This window comes from Prenolepis imparis, unplaced genomic scaffold (assembly GCF_030444845.1).
Source record: "Prenolepis imparis isolate NDT839.2.m4 unplaced genomic scaffold, iyPreImpa1.0 SCAF_2, whole genome shotgun sequence".
NCBI classification, from domain to species: domain Eukaryota; kingdom Metazoa; phylum Arthropoda; class Insecta; order Hymenoptera; family Formicidae; genus Prenolepis; species Prenolepis imparis.
Genome location: NW_028141160.1, coordinates 8,059,792 through 8,072,289, shown reverse-complemented (window position 1 = coordinate 8,072,289; position 12,498 = coordinate 8,059,792).

The following is a 12,498-nucleotide window of genomic DNA, read 5'->3' as shown; positions in this document are numbered from 1 at the left end:
GATATATGCATATTTACACACACACATACACACATTGAGATAATTAGACATAAAAATAAATTTTTCAATAAAATTACTCGATACATATTTATATTTTAAATTGCAATATATCGAAAAATGTAGTTTGTGATTAGAATAAAAATCAATTTAATTTATTTATGTTTAATTTATTAATATTTTTATTTATTAATTTTTTTATGTGTTTATGTGTGTGTGTTTCTATATACATATTTCCTCAACTTCCCAAGAACTATAAATATCAAAATTCATAGCAGGATTAGCTACAGGCATTGCTTGATCTTATAATTAATCATATAGATATATTTGGGTGAAATTTCATTAGCAGAAATACTTTGTTATTATCTGTTGTTTAATTCTTATTGTTATTTATTTTTCATATAGCTTGTTATAATAATATAAATATATACAGTGTAAATGTTGATAAACATTCCTTAATATAATGCAATAAGAAAAAAATTTAATCAGCAGTATTATTTTTTCCTGCGATATATAATACATATATGTACTGTATTAACATATAAGATGTTTAATCGACAAATTTGCACAATCATTCATGACAAACATTCGCGATAATATTTAATTTATATCTCTCGTCGACATTTCATATAAAGCTGATATGATGTTATCTAAATTAGATCGAGCAAATTAGATACGCAGTTATTTAATACATGCATGATTATTCAATGTATTCGTGCGAAAGCGACTGCAGTGATTGAGAAAATAAAAATATCGTTGCAGCAGATACACATATTATATTTTATATGTTTCTTTCTGAAACAGGCATGTTAATAAGTCGATTCTCGCAAGTATTATTGCCTCTTTTCCGCAATATTGATTGGCTGCCTCGATTAATATTTTTAGACAGAAATCAGCTGACTAAGGCGTTAATTTGCTAATTAAATTTCACAATAATAATATATACATTATAAAAATTAAAATAATAATATGTTGTAAATAATATATTATAATATCCTTTATTCTCAAATAATATTTTTTGACAGAAATCAGCTGATAACTGTTAAAAAAATATTAATCGAGTTTAAAGAATTATAAAATTATTTAAAACATTATTTTTTTATAACATTTTTATTTTAAAATTTAATTAATAAATTAACACCTTAATAATATTTCTTGACAGAAATCAGCTGATCAAAGCGTTAATTTGCTAATTAATTTTTAAAATAAGAATATATTTATGTTATGAAAATTAAAATAATAATATGTTTTAAATAATATGTTATAATTTCTTAAACTCGATTAATATTTTTAACAGAAATCAGCTGATTTCTGTCAAAAATATTAATCACAGATAAGGCATTATAACGTATTATTTACAACATATTATTATTTTACATTTTATAACATATTATTATTTTAAAAGTTAATTAGCAAATTAACGCTTTATTAATATTTTTTGACAGAAATTAGCTGATTGAAAAGTTAATTTGCTAATTAATTTTTAAAATAAGAATATGTTATAAAAATTAAAGTAATAATATGTTTTAAATAATATATATTATAATTGCTTAAACTTGATTAATATTTTTTGCTACCTAATTATTGTATATTACCTAAACTTATAACATAAAGATGAAATATTATATGAATAAAATGGTATTATTATATTAATATATTAGAAGTATTTAGTGATGATTAATTTATAATAAAATTAATATTAGAGATGTAAAAAAATTTAATATTACAAACTTTGAGAAATCTTATAGAAATCTTTTGAAATAATAAATCTAAAAACATATAAAAATCACAAATTATATATAAAATTTTATTGAAATTGGTGTGGTATTAATAATTTTCATATATTTATCAATAAAATATTTTATAAATACATTGCAAAATTTATTTGCTTGATTTATTTAGGCATGTTTAATATTTAGGCGCGATGATCGGCCACACAATGCCATCTGACAATGAGCGCTGCTTACGATTTACGATTATGGCGCGATCTTAATTCATAGACACTAGAACAACACAAGCGCGCGCTATGCGCGCGCCATTCTTCAATTTTATATTAAAAAGAATGATATTATAAAAATGATATTTTTATATAAAGTTTGTTTAAATTTGATTAACATTTTTTGACAGAAGTCAGATAATTAAAGCGTTAATTTGCTAATTAAATTTTAAAATAAATATATGTTATAAAAATTAAAAATGTTATAAATAATATTACAAATAATATATGTTTACTACTTAAAACTCGAATAATATATTTCATTGTTTGCAGATAACTTTTATATATATAATACAATGTACTATCGAAATATACAAGCAATAAATTTATGGCTATTCTTCGAATATCAAAAATCGATACTTTGTAGCAGCGGATCCTATATGGCGCAAACTTTTATTATGTATATCAAATAAAAGAATTTGCACACTCGTATCTATTTGGTATAAAAATAATCTGCAAACAACGTACTATTGGAAAAAACAAGCGATAAATTATATTGGCTCTTTAAATTAAATAAATACGAGCATGCAAATTATTTTATATAATATACATAATATAAGTCTGTGTAGGGTTTGCGGCTACAAAGTTTCATCTTTACATCCATTTCTAAAAAGTGCATGTTAAGTCGATTCTCGAAAGTCTCGAAGTATTGTTGCCTCTTTTCCGCAATGCTGATTGGTTTTCTGTCGATTCGCGTTGTGTGTTATATTGATTCTGTAATCAATGTACTATTAAAATGTATAATCGATGAATTTTTGGCTCGTCTTAAAATATTAGAAATCGATACTTTTTTGACGCGGACCCTGTGCGACGCATCCTTATTTTATGTTTATCGTATTAAAAAATTTGTACGCTGGTGTCTGCATGGTACCAAAAGATTCTGTAATCAATGTACAATTAAAATGTATAATCGATGAATTTTTGGCTCGTCTTAAGATATTGGAAATCGATACTTTTTACCGCTGACCCTATGCGACGCAACCTAATTTTATGTATATCAAGTTAAAAAATTTGTACGCTGGTGTCTGTTTGGTACCAAATGATTCTGTAATCAATGTACTATAAAAATGTATAATCGATGAATTTTTGGCTCGTCTTAAAATATTAGAAATCGATACTTTTTTACCGCTGACCCTATGCAACGCAACATTATTTTATGTATATCAACTTAAAAAATTTGTACGCTGGTGTCTGTTTGGTACCAAATGATTCTATAATCAATGTACTATTAAAATGTATAATCGATGAATTTTTGGCTCGTCTAAAAATATTAGAAATCGATACTTTTTTGACGCGGACCCTGTGCGACGCATACTTATTTTATGTATATCGTATTAAAAAATTTGTACGCTGGTGTCTGCATGATACCAAAAGATTCTGTTATCAATGTACAATTAAAATGTATAATCGATGAATTTTTGGCTCGTCTAAAAATATTAGAAATCGATATTTTTTTGACGCGGACCCTGTGCGACACATACTTATTTTATGTTTATCGTATTAAAAAATTTGTACGCTGGTGTCTGCATGGTACCGAAAGATTCTGTAATCAATGTACAATTAAAATGTATAATCGATGAATTTTTTGCTCGTCTTAAAATATTAGAAATTAATACATTTATGCCGCTGACCCTATGCGACGCATCCTTAATTTATGTATAGCAAATGAAAAAGTTTGTACGCTGTTGTCTGCTTGGTACCAAAAGATTCTGTAATCAATGTACTATTAAAATGTATAATCGATGAATTTTTGGCTCGTCTTAAAATATTAGATATCGATACTTTTTTGACGCGGACCCTGTGCGACGCATACTTATTTTATGTTTATCGTATTAAAAAATTTGTACGCTGGTGACTGCATGGTACCAAAAGATTCTGTAATGAATGTACTATTAAAATGTATAATCGATGAATTTTTGGCTCGTCTTAAAATATTAGAAATCGATACTTTTTTGCGCGGACCCTGTGCGACGCATCCTTATTTTATGTTTATCGTATTAAAAAATTTGTACGCTGGTGTCTGCATGGTACCAAAAGATTCTGTAATCAATGTACAATTTAAATGTATAATCGATGAATTTTTAGCTCGTCTTAAGATATTGGAAATCGATACTTTTTACCGCTGACCCTATGCGACGCAACCTAATTTTATGTATATCAAGTTAAAAAATTTGTACGCTGGTGTCTGTTTGGTACCAAATGATTCTGTAATCAATGTACTATTAAAATGTATAATCGATGAATTTTTGGCTCGTCTTAAAATATTAGAAATCGATACTTTTTTACCGCTCACCCTATGCGACACAACATTATTTTATGTATATCAAGTTAAAAAATTTGTACGCTGGTGTCTGTTTGGTACCAAAAGATTCTGTAATGAATGTACTATTAAAATGTATAATCGATGAATTTTTGGCTCGTCTTAAAATATTAGAAATCGATACTTTTTTGACGCGGACCCTGTGCGACGCATACTTATTTTATGTTTATCGTATTAAAAAATTTGTACGCTGGTGTCTGCATGGTACCGAAAGATTCTGTAATGAATGTACAATTAAAATGTATAATCGATGAATTTTTGGCTCGTCTTATAATATTAGAAATCGATACTTTTTTGACGCGGACCCTGTGCGACGCATATTTATTTTATGTTTATCGTATTAAAAAATTTGTACGCTGGTGTCTGCATGGTACCGAAAGATTCTGTAATCAATGTACAATTAAAATGTATAATCGATGAATTTTTGGCTCGTCTTAAAATATTAGAAATTAATACATTTATGCCGCTGACCCTATGCGACGCATCCTTAATTTATGTATAGCAAATGAAAAAGTTTGTACGCTGTTGTCTGCTTGGTACCAAAAGATTCTGTAATCAATGTACTATTAAAATGTATAATCGATGAATTTTTGGCTCGTCTTAAAATATTAGATATCGATACTTTTTTGACGCGGACCCTGTGCGACGCATACTTATTTTATGTTTATCGTATTAAAAAATTTGTACGCTGGTGACTGCATGGTACCAAAAGATTCTGTAATGAATGTACTATTAAAATGTATAATCGATGAATTTTTGGCTCGTCTTAAAATATTAGAAATTAATACATTTATGCCGCTGACCCTATGCGACGCATCCTTAATTTATGTATAGCAAATGAAAAAGTTTGTACGCTGTTGTCTGCTTGGTACCAAAAGATTCTGTAATCAATATACTATTAAAATGTATAATCGATGAATTTTTGGCTCGTCTTAAAATATTAGAAATCGATACTTTTTTGACGCGGACCCTGTGCGACGCATCCTTATTTTATGTTTATCGTATTAAAAAATTTGTACGCTGGTGTCTGCATGGTACCAAAAGATTCTGTAATCAATGTACAATTAAAATGTATAATCGATGAATTTTTGGCTCATCTTAAGATATTGGAAATCGATACTTTTTACCGCTGACCCTATGCGACGCAACCTAATTTTATGTATATCAAGTTAAAAAATTTGTACGCTGGTGTCTGTTTGGTACCAAATGATTCTGTAATCAATGTACTATTAAAATGTATAATCGATGAATTTTTGGCTCGTCTTAAAATATTAGAATTCGATACTTTTTTGACGCGGAACTTGTGCGACGCATCCTTATTTTATGATTATCGTATTAAAAAATTTGTACGCTGGTGTCTGCATGATACCAAAAGATTCTGTAATCAATGTACAATTAAAATGTATAATCGATGAATTTTTGGCTCGTCTTATAATATTAGAAATCGATACTTTTTTGACGCGGACCCTGTGCGACGCATATTTATTTTATGTTTATCGTATTAAAAAATTTGTACGCTGGTGTCTGCATGGTACCGAAAGATTCTGTAATCAATGTACTATTAAAATGTATAATCGATGAATTTTTGGCTCGTCTTAAAATATTAGAAATTAATACATTTATGCCGCTGACCCTATGCGACGCATCCTTAATTTATGTATAGCAAATGAAAAAGTTTGTACGCTGTTGTCTGCTTGGTACCAAAAGATTCTGTAATCAATGTACTATTAAAATGTATAATCGATGAATTTTTGGCTCGTCTTAAAATATTAGAATTCGATACTTTTTTGACGCGGACCCTGTGCGACGCATCCTTATTTTATGATTATCGTATTAAAAAATTTGTACGCTGGTGTCTGCATGGTACCAAAAGATTCTGTAATCAATGTACAATTAAAATGTATAATCGATGAATTTTTGGCTCGTCTTATAATATTAGAAATCGATACTTTTTTGACGCGGACCCTGTGCGACGCATACTTATTTTATGTTTATCGTATTAAAAAATTTGTACGCTGGTGTCTGCATGGTACCGAAAGATTCTGTAATCAATGTACTATTAAAATGTATAATCGATGAATTTTTGGCTCGTCTTAAAATATTAGAAATTAATACATTTATGCCGCTGACCCTATGCGACGCATCCTTAATTTATGTATAGCAAATGAAAAAGTTTGTACGCTGTTGTCTGCTTGGTACCAAAAGATTCTGTAATCAATGTACTATTAAAATGTATAATCGATGAATTTTTGGCTCGTCTTAAAATATTAGAATTCGATACTTTTTTGACGCGGACCCTGTGCGACGCATCCTTATTTTATGATTATCGTATTAAAAAATTTGTACGCTGGTGTCTGCATGATACCAAAAGATTCTGTAATCAATGTACAATTAAAATGTATAATCGATGAATTTTTGGCTCGTCTTATAATATTAGAAATCGATACTTTTTTGACGCGGACCCTGTGCGACGCATCCTTATTTTATGATTATCGTATTAAAAAATTTGTACGCTGGTGTCTGTTTGGTACCAAATGATTCTGTAATCAATGTACTATTAAAATGTATAATCGATGAATTTTTGGCTCGTCTTAAAATATTAGAAATCCATACTTTTTTACCGCTGACCCTATGCGACGCAACATTATTTTATGTATATCAAGTTAAAAAATTTGTACGCTGGTGTCTGTTTGGTACCAAAAGATTCTGTAATCAATGTACAATTAAAATGTATAATCGATGAATTTTTGGCTCGTCTTAAAATATTAGAATTCGATACTTTTTTGACGCGGACCCTGTGCGACGCATCCTTATTTTATGTTTATCGTATTAAAAAATTTGTACGCTGGTGTCTGCATGGTACCGAAAGATTCTGTAATCAATGTACAATTAAAATGTATAATCGATGAATTTTTGGCTCGTCTTAAAATATTAGAAATTAATACATTTATGCCGCTGACCCTATGCGACGCATCCTTAATTTATGTATAGCAAATGAAAAAGTTTGTACGCTGTTGTCTGCTTGGAACCAAAAGATTCTGTAATCAATGTACTATTAAAATGTATAATCGATGAATTTTTGGCTCGTCTTAAAATATTAGATATCGATACTTTTTTGACGCGGACCCTGTGCGACGCATCCTTATTTTATGTTTATCGTATTAAAAAATTTGTACGCTGGTGACTGCATGGTACCAAAAGATTCTGTAATCAATGTACTATTAAAATGTATAATCGATGAATTTTTGGCTCGTCTTAAAATATTAGAAATCGATACTTTTTTGACGCGGACCCTGTGCGACGCATCCTTATTTTATGTTTATCGTATTAAAAAATTTGTACGCTGGTGTCTGCATGGTACCAAAAGATTCTGTAATCAATGTACAATTAAAATGTATAATCGATGAATTTTTGGCTCGTCTTAAGATATTGGAAATCGATACTTTTTACCGCTGACCCTATGCGACGCAACATAATTTTATGTATATCAAGTTAAAAAATTTGTACGCTGGTGTCTGTTTGGTACCAAATGATTCTGTAATCAATGTACTATTAAAATGTATAATCGATGAATTTTTGGCTCGTCTTAAAATATTTGAAATCGATACTTTTTTACCGCTCACCCTATGCGACGCAACATTATTTTATGTATATCAAGTTAAAAAATTTGTACGCTGGTGTCTGTTTGGTACCAAAAGATTCTGTAATGAATGTACTATTAAAATGTATAATCGATGAATTTTTGGCTCGTCTTAAAATATTAGAATTCGATACTTTTTTGACGCGGACCCTGTGCGACGCATCCTTATTTTATGATTATCGTATTAAAAAATTTGTACGCTGGTGTCTGCATGATACCAAAAGATTCTGTAATCAATGTACAATTAAAATGTATAATCGATGAATTTTTGGCTCGTCTTATAATATTAGAAATCGATACTTTTTTGACGCGGACCCTGTGCGACGCATCCTTATTTTATGTTTATCGTATTAAAAAATGTGTACGCTGGTGTCTGCACGGTACCGAAAGATTCTGTAATCAATGTACAATTAAAATGTATAATCGATGAATTTTTGGCTCGTCTTAAAATATTAGAAATTAATACATTTATGCCGCTGACCCTATGCGACGCATCCTTAATTTATGTATAGCAAATGAAAAAGTTTGTACGCTGTTGTCTGCTTGGTACCAAAAGATTCTGTAATCAATGTACTACTAAAATGTATAATCGATGAATTTTTGGCTCGTCTTAAAATATTAGAAATTAATACATTTATGCCGCTGACCCTATGCGACGCATCCTTAATTTATGTATAGCAAATGAAAAAGTTTGTACGCTGTTGTCTGCTTGGTACCAAAAGATTCTGTAATCAATGTACTATTAAAATGTATAATCGATGAACTTTTGGCTCGTCTTAAAATATTAGAAATCGATACTTTTTTACCGCTCACCCTATGAGACGCATCATTATTTTATGTATATCAAGTTAAAAAATTTGTACGCTGGTGTCTGTTTGGTACCAAAAGATTCTGTAATGAATGTACAATTAAAATGTATAATCGATGAATTTTTGGCTCGTCTTATAATATTAGAAATCGATACTTTTTTGACGCGGACCCTGTGCGACGCATACTTATTTTATGTTTATCGTATTAAAAAATTTGTACGCTGGTGTCTGCATGGTACCGAAAGATTCTGTAATCAATGTACAATTAAAATGTATAATCGATGAATTTTTGGCTCGTCTTAAAATATTAGAAATTAATACATTTATGCCGCTGACCCTATGCGACGCATCCTTAATTTATGTATAGCAAATGAAAAAGTTTGTACGCTGTTGTCTGCTTGGTACCAAAAGATTCTGTAATCAATATACTATTAAAATGTATAATCGATGAATTTTTGGCTCGTCTTAAAATATTAGAAATCGATACTTTTTTGACGCGGACCCTGTGCGACGCATCCTTATTTTATGTTTATCGTATTAAAAAATTTGTACGCTGGTGTCTGCATGGTACCAAAAGATTCTGTAATCAATGTACAATTAAAATGTATAATCGATGAATTTTTGGCTCATCTTAAGATATTGGAAATCGATACTTTTTACCGCTGACCCTATGCGACGCAACCTAATTTTATGTATATCAAGTTAAAAAATTTGTACGCTGGTGTCTGTTTGGTACCAAATGATTCTGTAATCAATGTACTATTAAAATGTATAATCGATGAATTTTTGGCTCGTCTTAAAATATTAGAATTCGATACTTTTTTGACGCGGAACTTGTGCGACGCATCCTTATTTTATGATTATCGTATTAAAAAATTTGTACGCTGGTGTCTGCATGATACCAAAAGATTCTGTAATCAATGTACAATTAAAATGTATAATCGATGAATTTTTGGCTCGTCTTATAATATTAGAAATCGATACTTTTTTGACGCGGACCCTGTGCGACGCATATTTATTTTATGTTTATCGTATTAAAAAATTTGTACGCTGGTGTCTGCATGGTACCGAAAGATTCTGTAATCAATGTACTATTAAAATGTATAATCGATGAATTTTTGGCTCGTCTTAAAATATTAGAAATTAATACATTTATGCCGCTGACCCTATGCGACGCATCCTTAATTTATGTATAGCAAATGAAAAAGTTTGTACGCTGTTGTCTGCTTGGTACCAAAAGATTCTGTAATCAATGTACTATTAAAATGTATAATCGATGAATTTTTGGCTCGTCTTAAAATATTAGAATTCGATACTTTTTTGACGCGGACCCTGTGCGACGCATCCTTATTTTATGATTATCGTATTAAAAAATTTGTACGCTGGTGTCTGCATGATACCAAAAGATTCTGTAATCAATGTACAATTAAAATGTATAATCGATGAATTTTTGGCTCGTCTTATAATATTAGAAATCGATACTTTTTTGACGCGGACCCTGTGCGACGCATACTTATTTTATGTTTATCGTATTAAAAAATTTGTACGCTGGTGTCTGCATGGTACCGAAAGATTCTGTAATCAATGTACTATTAAAATGTATAATCGATGAATTTTTGGCTCGTCTTAAAATATTAGAAATTAATACATTTATGCCGCTGACCCTATGCGACGCATCCTTAATTTATGTATAGCAAATGAAAAAGTTTGTACGCTGTTGTCTGCTTGGTACCAAAAGATTCTGTAATCAATGTACTATTAAAATGTATAATCGATGAATTTTTGGCTCGTCTTAAAATATTAGAATTCGATACTTTTTTGACGCGGACCCTGTGCGACGCATCCTTATTTTATGATTATCGTATTAAAAAATTTGTACGCTGGTGTCTGCATGATACCAAAAGATTCTGTAATCAATGTACAATTAAAATGTATAATCGATGAATTTTTGGCTCGTCTTATAATATTAGAAATCGATACTTTTTTGACGCGGACCCTGTGCGACGCATACTTATTTTATGTTTATCGTATTAAAAAATTTGTACGCTGGTGTCTGCATGGTACCGAAAGATTCTGTAATCAATGTACTATTAAAATGTATAATCGATGAATTTTTGGCTCGTCTTAAAATATTAGAAATTAATACATTTATGCCGCTGACCCTATGCGACGCATCCTTAATTTATGTATAGCAAATGAAAAAGTTTGTACGCTGTTGTCTGCTTGGTACCAAAAGATTCTGTAATCAATGTACTATTAAAATGTATAATCGATGAATTTTTGGCTCGTCTTAAAATATTAGAAATCGATACTTTTTTGACGCGGACCCTGTGCGACGCATCCTTATTTTATGTTTATCGTATTAAAAAATGTGTACGCTGGTGTCTGCATGGTACCAAAAGATTCTGTAATCATTGTACTATTAAAATGTATAATCGATGAATTTTTGGCTCGTCTTAAGATATTGGAAATCGATACTTTTTACCGCTGACCCTATGCGACGCAACATTATTTTATGTATATCAAGTTAAAAAATTGGTACGCTGGTGTCTGTTTGGTACCAAATGATTCTGTAATCAATGTACTATTAAAATGTATAATCGATGAATTTTTGGCTCGTCCTAAAATATTAGAAATTAATACATTTATGTCGCTGACCCTATGCGACGCATCCTTAATTTATGTATAGCAAATGAAAAAGTTTGTACGCTGTTGTCTGCTTGGTACCAAAAGATTCTGTAATCAATGTACTATTAAAATGTATAATCGATGAATTTTTGGCTCGTCTTAAGATATTGGAAATCGATACTTTTTACCGCTGACCCTATGCGACGCAAGCTTATTTTATGTATATCAAGTTAAAAAATTTGTACGCTGGTGTCTGTTTGGTACCAAATGATTCTGTAATCAATGTACTATTAAAATGTATAATCGATGAATTTTTGGCTCGTCTTAAAATATTAGAAATCCATACTTTTTTACCGCTGACCCTATGCGACGCAACATTATTTTATGTATATCAAGTTAAAAAATTTGTACGCTGGTGTCTGTTTGGTACCAAAAGATTCTGTAATCAATGTACAATTAAAATGTATAATCGATGAATTTTTGGCTCGTCTTAAAATATTAGAATTCGATACTTTTTTGACGCGGACCCTGTGCGACGCATCCTTATTTTATGTTTATCGTATTAAAAAATTTGTACGCTGGTGTCTGCATGGTACCGAAAGATTCTGTAATCAATGTACAATTAAAATGTATAATCGATGAATTTTTGGCTCGTCTTAAAATATTAGAAATTAATACATTTATGCCGCTGACCCTATGCGACGCATCCTTAATTTATGTATAGCAAATGAAAAAGTTTGTACGCTGTTGTCTGCTTGGTACCAAAAGATTCTGTAATCAATGTACTACTAAAATGTATAATCGATGAATTTTTGGCTCGTCTTAAAATATTAGAAATTAATACATTTATTCCGCTGACCCTATGCGACGCATCCTTAATTTATGTATAGCAAATGAAAAAGTTTGTACGCTGTTGTCTGCTTGGTACCAAAAGATTCTGTAATCAATGTACTACTAAAATGTATAATCGATGAATTTTTGGCTCGTCTTAAAATATTAGAAATTAATACATTTATGCCGCTGACCCTATGCGACGCATCCTTAATTTATGTATAGCAAATGAAAAAGTTTGTACGCTGTTGTCTGCTTGGTACCAAAAGATTCTGTA